Source organism: Protopterus annectens, chromosome 1.part2, assembly GCF_019279795.1.
Source record: "Protopterus annectens isolate FY-2018-M chromosome 1.part2, PAN1.0, whole genome shotgun sequence".
In the NCBI taxonomy this organism is placed as follows: Eukaryota; Metazoa; Chordata; order Ceratodontiformes; family Protopteridae; genus Protopterus; species Protopterus annectens.
Genome location: NC_056727.1, coordinates 974,362,426 through 974,375,093, shown reverse-complemented (window position 1 = coordinate 974,375,093; position 12,668 = coordinate 974,362,426). Strand labels below are relative to the sequence as shown.

General features: G+C 39.0%; 1 protein-coding gene across 2 annotated transcripts in view; it reads right to left on the bottom strand.

Moving 5' to 3' along the window:
* Positions 1–12,163, bottom strand: part of LOC122792485 (tyrosine--tRNA ligase, cytoplasmic-like) — a 212,499-nt gene extending 200,336 nt beyond the window's left edge. The window contains exon 1 of one of the 2 annotated variants that reach the window (XM_044060257.1): positions 12,021–12,163. The gene's annotated coding sequence lies outside the window, so the exon portion shown is untranslated. The remainder of the gene's footprint in view (positions 1–12,020) is intronic. The other variant, XM_044060258.1, reaches the window with a different exon arrangement.
* Positions 12,164–12,668: the final 505 nt, after the last annotated feature.

Here is a 12,668-nt window from a genome sequence, read left to right as displayed (position 1 = left end):
GATGATATAAGAATGGCATTTGGACTTAATAAATGTACAAACGCAACATTTACAGCAAGAAAGCTGCAGCACCAAAAAATATAAACCTGGGACAGGATATGCAGGAACTTGAAGATGAGGGAGTGTATAAATATTTCGGAATAAATGAATGAAAGATCGGAAGTAAAACATGAACAAATGAGAACAAAGCTTAGTAAGGAACATTTCAGAAGACTAAATCTAATATTGAAGATTGCCTTGACAAACAGGAATAAAGTCCAAGCTTTACATTAATTGGCTGTTCCTGTTTCTGTTCTAGCTTACAGCTTTGGTGTGATTGACTGGCCCCAAACAGCACTGAATCAGCTGGAGAAGAAAAGAAGAAAAATGTTTTGTGCTTATCAAATGATATATAAGAACAGTACATATCAAGGGTATGGACCTTCTTGAAACTAACTATAATAAATATATATATATAGATTTACCATCAAAATGTTGAATGAAACATCGTCGCATCCACTTATGCAAAGTCCGAACTCCGAATACTGAAAAAGCCGAACACTGATATTCTGAACCATACAGTCTTGCCCCCTTCTTGACCCATGTTAGCACAATTGTTTTTAGGTATGGAGCAGTCGGAAATGTCGACATTCATTTTTTTGGCATTTGGACACTTTGATGATGTGAATAAAATGTGAAGCACAATTGGCATTTTGATGGTAAACCATACATATTGTGCACATATATATATATATATATATATATATATATATATATATATATATATATATATATATGTGTGTGTGTGTGTGTGTGTGTGTGTGTGTGTGTGTGTGTGTGTGTATTGAGAGAGAGAGAGAGAGAGACCTGCACTCATGGCACCTCATACATATTTACTAATCTCATCACATCCAACAAAGTGAAAGTTCTAAAGAATGAAGCGAAGCAGTCCAAGATGACATTGTTGCTCAGTTTAGCAGAAACATTTCTGAAAGGACTGAGAATGGAAATAAAACAGTAATTAGACAAGAATCAGCAAATGAAATTTCTAAAAACAAAAGAAACAATATAAAGAGAAAGACAGGAAGAAAAGGAAAGAAAATTGAAAAACCAACAAACAGTGAAGCATAGAAAACTCCTAAAAGAACCACATGTTGGCTAAGAAAGGAATGGTTAAGGAGAGGACACTTTAATCTGAAAGAAGACAAGCTAATAATACGGATCACGATAGTGAACTACGTACACATTGGTATAAAAAGTCTATTAAAAAAGTAGGAGAAACAGGCAAATGGAGGTTCTGTAAAACAAAACTGAAAACAGCTGCACATCTCATTATTGGGTGTGCTACACTCATGGCTGAGGGTCTCTATACTGAAAGGCACAATACTCTGACAAGACAGATGCATTGGAGAGAATGCAAACAATACAATATAGAACAGCTGTGAAGCACTGGAAACATGAGCCACAAAGCATTATCAACAACGATGACATTCAAATCACATGCGATTACCCAATACCAACAGCTGAGAAAAGAGGTGCAAGAAACCCAGATATAGTAGTCCAAAAATAACGTTAATCTTTTAATCGTGTATGTATGTATTTTTCTTTATCAATATAAATTTGAAATTGCTGCAGTCGAGAATTATAGTGTCTTACATACTGAGAGACACAAAGTCATAAAATATTAGACTTTGCAAACAGAACTGAGAGCACTGTGGGAGAAAGATACCCAAACGGTTCAATAACAGCAGGAGAAATAGGAACAATAAAAAAGAATTTTCAATCATACAGAAATACGCCACCAGTTCGTATAACCTCATAAAATCCAGTAGGAGGCAATTCTGGGCACATTGTCAGTCCTGAGAAGAGCACTACTAACATCAAAGAATGAAGAATACTAATTTCATGATCTCTAATCATACCCTGACTTATGAATGGGGCCCTTTCCCATCACAGTATTTGAAACCCAAAACATTTCCAGAAATTAAAAAAGCGAGAAATTCCATCACGGTGTTTTGGAAATGTTGTTTTTTCATCCCCAAGTTTCATTATTTCTATGACAAAAGGCATGCATTTGCATTTCTCAGAGTAATGGTGATCTCAGAGTTGATTCTGTTATGCAGCAGGAGTATGTTTGCGGGTACATCTCCTACACGAGGAATGCAATGATAGTTTGTCTGACACAAAATGCTTTTCCATACATTATATGCAGTAAGATAATAATACCGTGGTGGTGGTGCTGTGGTAGCGTTGTCGCCTCACAGTAAGACGCTGTCCAGTTCGATACTCAGCTACAGCGTCTTCTACGTGGAGACATGCATGACTGGGCGTATCTTCGTTGAAGGTTGTGCGTCAGGGCTGGTAACTCGGCACGTAAAATTCAACTACCAATCATTAGCAGACCGGAGTTCCGCTGTGGTGACCCCTAACCAGGAAAAGCTGAAAGACACAACATATGCAGCAAGATATAGTTCACTGATTTTCAGACATCAAAAAGTTTAACATGAAAATACTGGCACAAAAAGAAAAAAAAACACTGTTTCAGGGGGCAAACCTTTTGCACCCCATGTGGGGTAATTTCACTCTTACATAAACTCCATGTTTATGTATACCAACTCCACAAGTGAACATCTGTGGGGAAAAGTGAAAAAAAAGCACAACAGTGCACTCCAGTCCAGGTTTGGATGAGCTGCAATCAAACAGATAGGATGGAATTCCAATCTCACAGACTGTTCATATCAGAGTATAAGATTACCATTTACAGCATTAATTTGAGGCAAATATCCATTAATGATCGTCTAAATACTCTTTTGAACATTCTCAGAAAAGTGTTTGCAGTGTCTGAGAAAACCCACTTGGCAAGATTCCGTCCATAAGTCAATAAAATGGAATTCTAACATCAGAGCCATGTGCTAAGTGTGTGACCACAAACTACTGACTTCTGCCAAAAAATATGAGCTAGTCTTTAATTACTAAAACATTTCTTCCATTCTTTTTCAGCTGTTTGCTCTGAATTTATGTAATAACCATTTTACTTAAGTCATGATATTTATTTTACTTAAGTCATGATACTTATGATAGCCTTCATTTCTCAGATTTTACAAAATTATTTGTTTCTATCCCCATGATAGATACACTGTTGGGAAACCATATATTGAGCAACGTATTAACATTTTCACTAATTTTCTATTTAACATAAAAGATTATATCACCAAACAATGGCTCCATTACAGATTGTCAAGGTGAAATTCACTTAGCATTAGTAATCACTGTTTTCCATTGGAAATCATTACCACTGTGATTTAGGATCATAGGATCATAGGATACCACTAGCCTATCGACAAGGAGGTCATTTTAAGCCTAGTTGTTTCATCCCAATATAATACCATAGAAATGCTAGTCAACACCCAAGATTGCATTTACTGATAACTGCCCATGTCCAGGAGGGTTGTGGGCTCTATCCCCAGTAAGAAATTATAGTGCCCCATCTACTCATCCACATTGCTCTTGAACAGTGTCATATAGGTGCTCCAAAGCCAACTTCATGCTACTCAAGTCAGAAGTGACAAACTTCATGACACCAATGCAGACGGGAGCTGAAAGTTTGACTGCTGAATCCTACACTAAGGCACTGTATGAGCACATCCACTCATGCATGCATCGTGCCATCCCAAATAGAACCAAGACGCTCTCTTCCAAAAAAGGAAGCCAATCTGGTGGTCCCCTGCCATAAATAAACTATACAACAGAAGGAAGAAATTGTTGCAGAAAAGAGGAAAATTCCAGGATGCAAAAACTCTCTTACCAGCCTCAGTAAGAAGCTGAGATCCCTCATAAAATCCTCCAAAGCTAGTTACGAAAATAAAATTGCTAAATATTACAAAGACAACCACAAGGCATTCTATTATGTCAAGAATCTAAATGGCAATGCTCAGATCTGCTGTGAGCTACAACAGAATGGCATTAAATATACTGATCCCAAGGATATTGCCAATATCCTGGAAGATTGTTTTAGTGCCAACTTCACCCTCTAAAGGGCCCATCTCAATACCAAAAGATTGCCAAATTCTGGTAATCACGGCCACACAGATAGAAACCACACTCTCCAAAGCGAGGAATACAGCATCCATGGGACCAGATGACATCCTGGGCTGTGTACTACATGAACTACAAAATGAACTGGCACCTCACCTAAGTATTATGTTTAATCATAGCCTCACCTCAGGCTTCATGCCCACTGAGTGGCGCACAGCTGCAGTTATCCCACTCTACAAGGGGGGATCCACCTTGGATCCCAAGAACTACCATCCCATCAGTCTGATGAGCTTGATCTGCAAGGGCATGGAATGCATTATCATGGAACTTATAAACAAAGACATTGGCAACCTTCAAACACTGGACCCCACCCAGTTTGGGTTCATGAAGGTCCAATCTTGTCTCCTGAACCTGACTGACTTCTTCAAATCAGTCTCCAGAGCTGTGGACGAGGGTAAGACAGTCCACACAGCCTATCTGGACCTCGCCAAGGCCTTTGACACCATCCCCCACTCTGGAATCATAGATAAACTTACTAAGCTGGGCACAAATCCCTACATCACTTGATGGGTTGCCAACTGGCTTACTGACAGAACCCAGACTGTAAAAGTAGCCAACTCCAAATCCAGCTCCAGACAAGTTACAAATGGAATACCTCAGGGTTCAGTCCTAAGTTCGAAAACAGATGCTTGGTGGTTAACCTCTTTGGGAAAAAACATGTACCCATGAATTACTGGGTTCCTATCGCAAAATCGAACATTGAGAAAGCCAAATACTGGAAGGCTGAACTTAATAGTTTGAAGGGTGAGAATGTCGAAGCCTCGGAAACCCAAATTCTTTCCCAGGGAAAGAATTTGGTTGGCCAGTTCTGCGGCTTTGGCATTTTTGGACCTGGTCAAGGTAAGTGTACGAACAGGTACTGACGGACTTTAGGGTTAGGGCACGGGTCAGGTAAGTGTGCGATAGTGACGGACTTTAGGGTTATGCTGCGGGTCAGGTAAGCATGTGGTAGTGACGAATTTTAGGGTTAGGGACTGGGTCAGGTAAGTAAGCGATAGTGACGGACTTTAGGGTTAGGGCACTGGTCAGGTAAGTGTGCGGTAGTGACGGACTTTAGGGTTAGGGCTGGGTTAAGGGTAGTGCATAGATAGTGGTGTATGTTAGGTTTAGTGTAGGTTTTGAAGGTGTTTGGTGTGATTGTGTTATGTGTGTATTTTTTGGAACAGCAAATTTTTTCCCTGGGAAAAAATTCACTGTTTTGAAGGTTCAATGTTGTCCGAATTCTATCTTCCAAGTTCGAACTTATGGTGTTCGACATTTTGGAAGTTCGATTTTGTGATATAGACCTGAGTTACCACATAGGTGGTAGGACACTAAACACCGAAAGTGTGATGAGAGACTTGGGGACACAGGTAGACAGTGGTCTCACCTTCGATAACCACATCGCCACAACAGTCAAATCCTTCTATGTGGCACACCTCATCACTAAGGGCTTTTCATCCAGAAAAAGGAGGTCATTGTCCCACTGTACTCATCCCTCATTAGACCCATTATAGAGTACAACACCCCTTTTGGTATGTACCTCACAAGACATCTGCAACAGCTGGAAAGGCCACAGAAATACCTCACTAAAAGAATCACAGGCCTAAAGCAGATACCCCATGCTGACCATCTAAAAAAACTCCAGCTATACTCTGTGGCATATTGTCTACTCAGAGGCAATCTCTGCTTAACATACAAGGCCATGTCAAATCCTGTGCTGTTGACATGCTTCACTTAAAGAAATCCCAATCCCTCAGAGCCACATGCTCCGGGGATTTAAACCTTGTCATCACAATGAACAAAACATGCTGTCGGGATAGGTTCCTGACCCAGAGACTCCGCATACTCTGGAATAGACTGCCCATACATGTCAAGCAGAGTGCCTCCTTGGCCCTCTTCAAAAGGAACCTTGATGATTGGATGGGAGATAGTAAATTCACCCCTGGGATCACGTCAGTCACTCTGCTAGACAGGGGTCCAGGGAAGTCAATATTGTGGGAAGAAATATCCAGGGAATTGTTATGGCTAGGCTTGTATAGGCCCTAGGGCTGATAGCCTAGTACCACCCTATGAACCTATGAATCTATGACTTGGTACCTATTCCAAACAATGGCTCCTTTTCAGGTTGTGCAAGGTATGACAAGGTCCCCAGTTTCTAAGTATGTACCAGTAATGATTCACTTCATTTGATATTTTTCTCCCTTCTTCAAGTTGGTGAGACTGTCTAGTTGGTATATATTAAGGAGGGTTGGGAGCTTGCCCCCACATCAGAAGGGTGAGGAGGCTTGCTCCCCTACAGAAAACATTAAAGTTAACTTTTTCACCCTTCAGTATTTTGGAAGTCAGCAATTCAAAGTAGATCTTAAACAATACATTGAAAATACAAAATTAAATGCTGAAAAACACCAAATATGTGAAAAGCCTCCTTTTAATGTGGGAAATATAATGGTGGATGTCAATAAAACTGGACTATATTCACTTTGTTTTGTATTTATCTTACAAGTCAGCTGATTACTTATACTGGACCCTGTTTTTTACAAAATTTCACCAAGACGACACTGATATATAAACTGTATTTATATAGCATATATCATGGACAGAAGTAGGTCAAATATTAAAAAAGCTAGCTGGGTGCACAAGACCTGGGATAAAAAAGTGCCCAATCCTGGTAGGTGCACTGTTGCCAGGACTGGAAATAATAGTGTAGAATCCTCAAAATATGGAAACATTCCTACAATGGGGTCAGGCCAGGCCCAGGCCCAGGGGGAGGATGCCACCCCCCCCCCCCCATCATAGAAGGAAGTAGCAGTCCACAAAAATCACAAAAACTGAGAGGCCAAAGAAGAGCCATAAAGATGACAGAGTGGACTATTGAGGATAAAAAAGAAAGTATGTATTGTTTCTATTATGCAAAAAGCCCAGAATTTCCAGACACAAGATATATAAGAAGATTAAGAGAGAAATTAGAGAAAAGAAAAATACTTCCACAAGAAAAACTGTCAGAAGCTTCAAATAAAAAATTATGTTCATTAATACAACAGATTTGTGAAAAAGTATATAGACCAAGAAACTTTCATCTGTTGGAAAAAGAAGCATCTGAGAAGGTGCAAAAATATAAACAACAAAACCTAAAGATTTTTGAAAAGTATAAAAAAGAAATATGGAAATGGGAAAGAGAGAGAGATTTGATATGATGCAATATTTATGCAAAAGCGAAAGCCAAACTAATCAATATATGAGTGTATGTACATGTGTGCGTGGGTTTGTGTGTGTGTGTGTGTGTGTGTGTGTGTGTGTGTGTGTGTGTGTGTGTGTGTGTATATATATATATATATATATATATATATATATATATATATATATATATTGCAGAAGGAGTCATTACTGGGCACATTGCTTGAACTTTAATTGTACTATGATTTAGGAATGGGGTCCATTCCTGTCATAATATTAGAAACCCAAAAGACTTAGAGAAATTAAAAATAAATACATAAGAGACCTTATAGCTATGTATCGTTGCCAATATGCCATTTTTCTATGATTTTAGTTTGCACTACAAAAAAAAAAAAAAAAAAGGAATTGGGAATGTGAGTTGTAGAAATTGTGGGAGCACAGTGCCGCTATCACACAAATCCTTAGATAGTGCATGTTCATAATGTGCATGCTGCAGTACAATCAATTACATTATTTATTTTGATCATCATAGTACAAATAAAATTGGGTCGACTGCATACGCCCAAGTCCCAGGCACTCAAATGCCAACAACTTGCAGCCTGGGACTCGGTGTCTTGTAGCTCGCATGGCCAGCCACTCATGCTTGAACTTAACTACAGGTTCAATCATGGGCTGGCAGTTGTGGGAGATAGTGAAGCTGCCATACCCTGCCCAAACATGGTAACCAAGTCTGGGCAACATTTACTGCATCAGCCAATGCAGAGGGAGTAGGAGGGGGAAGGAGTGCAGCTTAAGGATTAGGCAGTGATCAGAATGGTGATTTTGATTTAGGGAGGGGAACTTTAGGTTTAGGGAGCAGGTGGGAAGTTTAGAGTTACAGAACAATTGGGGACTTTAAGTTTAGGGACTGAGAAGGGAATTTTAGTTTTTAGGATTGGGAGGGGAGTTTAGGGTTAGGGGTCAGGAGTGGAGTTTTAGGTTTAAGGAGAGGGGAGTGTGGTTTTAAATTTATGGAGTGATTGGGGACTTTATGGTTGGGAGAAGTGTTGTGGGTAGGTAGGGTTAGGGAAAAGGTGAGAGTGTTAGGGCTAGTGTTATGGTTCTCAAGGGCTACATATTTCAGTAGGGCCTGGTATTGGTGGGATGGGTAGGTAATTCACTATGATTAGGCTAGTGGGAGTTAGAGATCTTGCCACTGAGAGCAAGTGACAGTGTTATGACCTACTAGCATGTCAGCACTAAAACCTCAAAATATTCTATACAAACAGATGGGCGGAATGGGGGATGACCCTACACTCTTCCCATACCCCCCATTTTCAGTTCTCCTAGTCTTTTCATCTATTTCTGCACTATGATATGGAAAATAAATAATGTAATCACTTGTTGATCAGAGTGCAATGTGTGGAGTGCTCATCTGGAGTAGTGAAAAACGTATGTGCTGTGGATGCTCCACCCTCTACAGCGGCTTATCATGTACTATTGATCATACAAATCAGCGGATTACTTGTACTGCAAATGTGAAGACACCTTAGAGCTGTATGTAGTTGGCAGTATGCCAGTTTTCCATAATTTTTAGTTTGTGCTACGAAAAAAAAAAAAAAAAAGAATAGAGTAGGGGTTTCAGGAAGTAATGGGAGCAGAGCACTCCTACCACACAAGTCCTTTTGGTAGTACATGATTTACTGTCAGATGTAAACCACTCCAAAGGTCTTTGTGTATTTGTCAAGAGGTGAGATTCAAAAATTAAAAAAAAAAAAAACAGTGTTTTTGTGTTTGCCTACAGTGGAGGTAAACTCAGGTAACATTCCTGACAATCACCAGTATAGTTTTATAACCCTGAAAAATGCACACAGTTACACTAGAAAATTATAATAAACCATAACACACAACCGTTACAGATTTGGCAGGACATCTCTGATTTTGTGTCATTTTTTTCTCATTTTCCTTTTTGATTTTCTGGTAAATCATAGAGAATTACTGTCAGTTAATAGGTCAGAGGTTGTCAGAGGTCCCTGTTTACTGTTCAGAAAATGCAGGCATGTACAAAACCTGTTGCTCTATTAACTTTGTAAGTGAATTAGTAACGTTTAAAAATTGTTCCTGATTTTGGACTTTTGTTCCCTCATTATTTTGGCATTGTCCAGAATATGTGAGCAAAGAAGTTGAGGTATATAATAAACTTGATCTGTTAGACTACAATAATAACTCCACAACATTTATTGCAAAATCTAATTCAAAAATGTATTTAATTTTAGCATCTAAAAATGTTTTCAAGTGTTGTGCAAAATTAACTTTGAAGCAGCATAATGGATTTTTCTGATTTTTGTTTGTGGTGTAGGACTAGAAAAAAATCCTGAAAATCATGGTCACATGATTAATAAGTTAAATGCATGCTCAGTTGTTACTCATGTCACAGAATATCCCTGATTTTGACCCTTTTTTGTTTTATTTTTTTTCCTTGTGAAAACTGCATTTTTTTGGCAAATCATTGAGGATCGCAGTATTTAAATTATAGCAGATTTTTTCAGACTTCATATCCTTTGGAAAATGTATGCTTAAGCACAATCTGTTATTCTAGCAACTAAGTACATAATCCATCCCCAACCCCTTTTCACATTTTTGCACATGAGGCCAAAGTGTCACTTCTTCAATGACAATCATCTACAGCCAAGGTTTACTCTACCAGGTGGCTAGCCCTGCCACTGTAGTTTTTCCACACCACACACTCAAACCAATGGCCAATTTAGAGTGTCAAATCCACCTACTGCAAGCCTTTGGAATATGAGAGGAAACCCATGCAAACACAGGGGGGGGGGTATGCAGCCTCCGCACTGAAGGCACCCCAACTGACAATAGAATCAGGGAGCCTCTTGTTGTCAGGCAACATCACTCTCCACTGCACCACTGTGCCACCAGTGTCTAAATACATAAGACCACTATTCAAAACCTGTCTGTGATTATGGGCTTTTGCCCCTCATTGCTTTTGGCTGTGTCTCTGATTCTTGCTCAAAGTCAAAAGGTACAGAGAGGAGCATACCTCTGTCCAGTCCAGATTTTCAGAAAATGTTCACATTTTTGCATCACATTTATGGTCTTTTCTTCATAAAATCTGAGTTTTTTGGCAAATCATTGAGGACAGAAGTCACTACATAATGACACACATTTGAGTTTCAGATCTGCATCATGCCTTTCAGAAAATGCTTGGTAATACAAACATATTATTCTAGTAAAGTTCTTAGTTTGTAAGAAGAATATTTAAAAATTGTCCCTGATGTTGGGCTTCTATTATATTTTTCACCTTGTCTAGATTTCTGGCACTTAGAGGTTGAGAGGTATGGAGGGGAGTATGTATGCACTTTGATGCATCTGACACATAGTAATATGCATTTTTATGAATAGAACTGTAAAAATGCAGCATCTGGTATTACTTAATGGAAAGAAATTGCATGAGAAAATAACTGAGGCAAAATCAATGATTTTCCAAAAATCACTGGCATATGGGAGCAATGGAGGGTGAATGCTCATTTGAAAGAGCGGGACTGTGCCCTGTCCTCCTTTTAAGAGAACCCCCCCCCCCATCCCACCTCACCCACATCGTCATTACTCGCAGAAAAGGCAAAGGTCTGTTTAGCTAGTTTTGAAAGGGAAGTCAAAACCATAGCTCTCAAATGTACCTCATCAATGTTCCTTATTTTGAGTCTTAAAAATCATGTTTTACACTCTTCTGCATTCAAAGGGGATGTCATACTTCTATTTTTTTAAACAAATATCCATGGCAAATTATATTGAATCACATTAATTCATCATTTTTTTCAGGTATGAAGAAACAATCCTTAAGCATGCAGCAGGCTTCCTACTTGAAGTTGTAAGTGTTACACATTTTACCCCTTATTCCACATTCTGGCAGATAGTGTTCCTCACTTTGGAAACAGAAGATTAAAAGTTCTGGTCGAGAAGTCTAAGGAAAGCTTGGTCTAAAGAATAACTAAATCACGACTTTTAGTACCTAAATACTGAAATGTCTGTATGAAATTTTTCATAACTTAAAATTACATTTTGTAATAGAAGCACACAGTTTTGGACTACTAAACATTTGGTACATAAAGTACTTATTTTTAATGAAATTTCATAAATATAAGATGAATTTTGTAATACTGTTAAGCTGTCTGAATTAAGAAGTGCATTTCCAGTACCACAAGGTAAGTAAACTCTCCCCTTGTAAACGAGCAAGAAATGTTTCTGTGTGGCCGATCATGGTCCATAGCTCTCAACCTTCCATCTCCAAAATGAGGAATACTCACCTTCATAATGTGGAACAAATGGGCGAAATGTGGAACACATAGTAATGGCTTACTAACAACTTCAGTTAGGAAGGTCATGGGATGGCTAAAATATGCTATTTTTATTTATAAAGAAGATCTTTTAATGAATTAATATAATTAATTTCTATTTACCGTGGATTTCACTTAAAAAAATCCTAACACTGAATGTGTGACAGACTCTTTCAATGTGGAACTTTGAGGAACATGAACTTGTTAAGACCCCAAATGAGGTACGTTCCTCGTAATGAGGTACACTTGAGAGGTGTGAGCTAAACATGTCACCCGTTATTGTCGGTAAGAAATTTGTTCAACATTGTAGGATTAGGTACACCCAGTGCAACTGCAACACTCAAAACATAAACTAACCTGGAGAGATTCAAGGGAGATGATAAACAAACAATACAGCCACAGATAAGTAAACTGCCACAGCACTGGCAAAGCCTACGATGCACACATTTAAATTCTTACCTCCAGGGGCTGGCAGAAGTCAGTGCAGCGCAGGTACACCGGCTGGGTGGCGAGGTAGCAATGGCTAGCCGAGGAGGTAATCTCACGGGTATATCACCTCTCCAGGGGTGCTCAGGTATGCTCCAGCCCTTAACTCTCATTGGTTGAACAATGTCCCCGGGGTAAGGCGATACTGTAACATTCAGGTAATTTCAGTTTTGGTATGCCCTGCAGGTGTAATTCACTTTCGTTATCAGTAATGTTTGCATACATCTGTTTGTTTTCACGAAATAAAGCTAAATTCTTTCCAGCTGTACCTTAATAATGTTTATCTCCCTGTACACATTCCCATGCCTGTCAAATGGTTTCGATTTTTGTATCAAGGGTGTAACGCAGTATGTCTCTTAAACGTATGCAAGAAACGAGCAAACAGAGGCAATTCTATAAAGTTACAACCTTGTTTTAAAACAATCTTATGGCACAAAACTTCCATACTTCATTTTTGCTATTTTTAAACTAGTTTTATGATTTAAATTCAGTGTTAATATCATACTGTCTTCTCCGTTTCTCCTGTTACGGTACAAAATGTGTGTGTGTGTGTGTGTGTGTGTGTGTGTGTGTGTGTGTGTGTGTGTGTGTGTGTGTGTCTAGCCAATAAACCGTATTCAG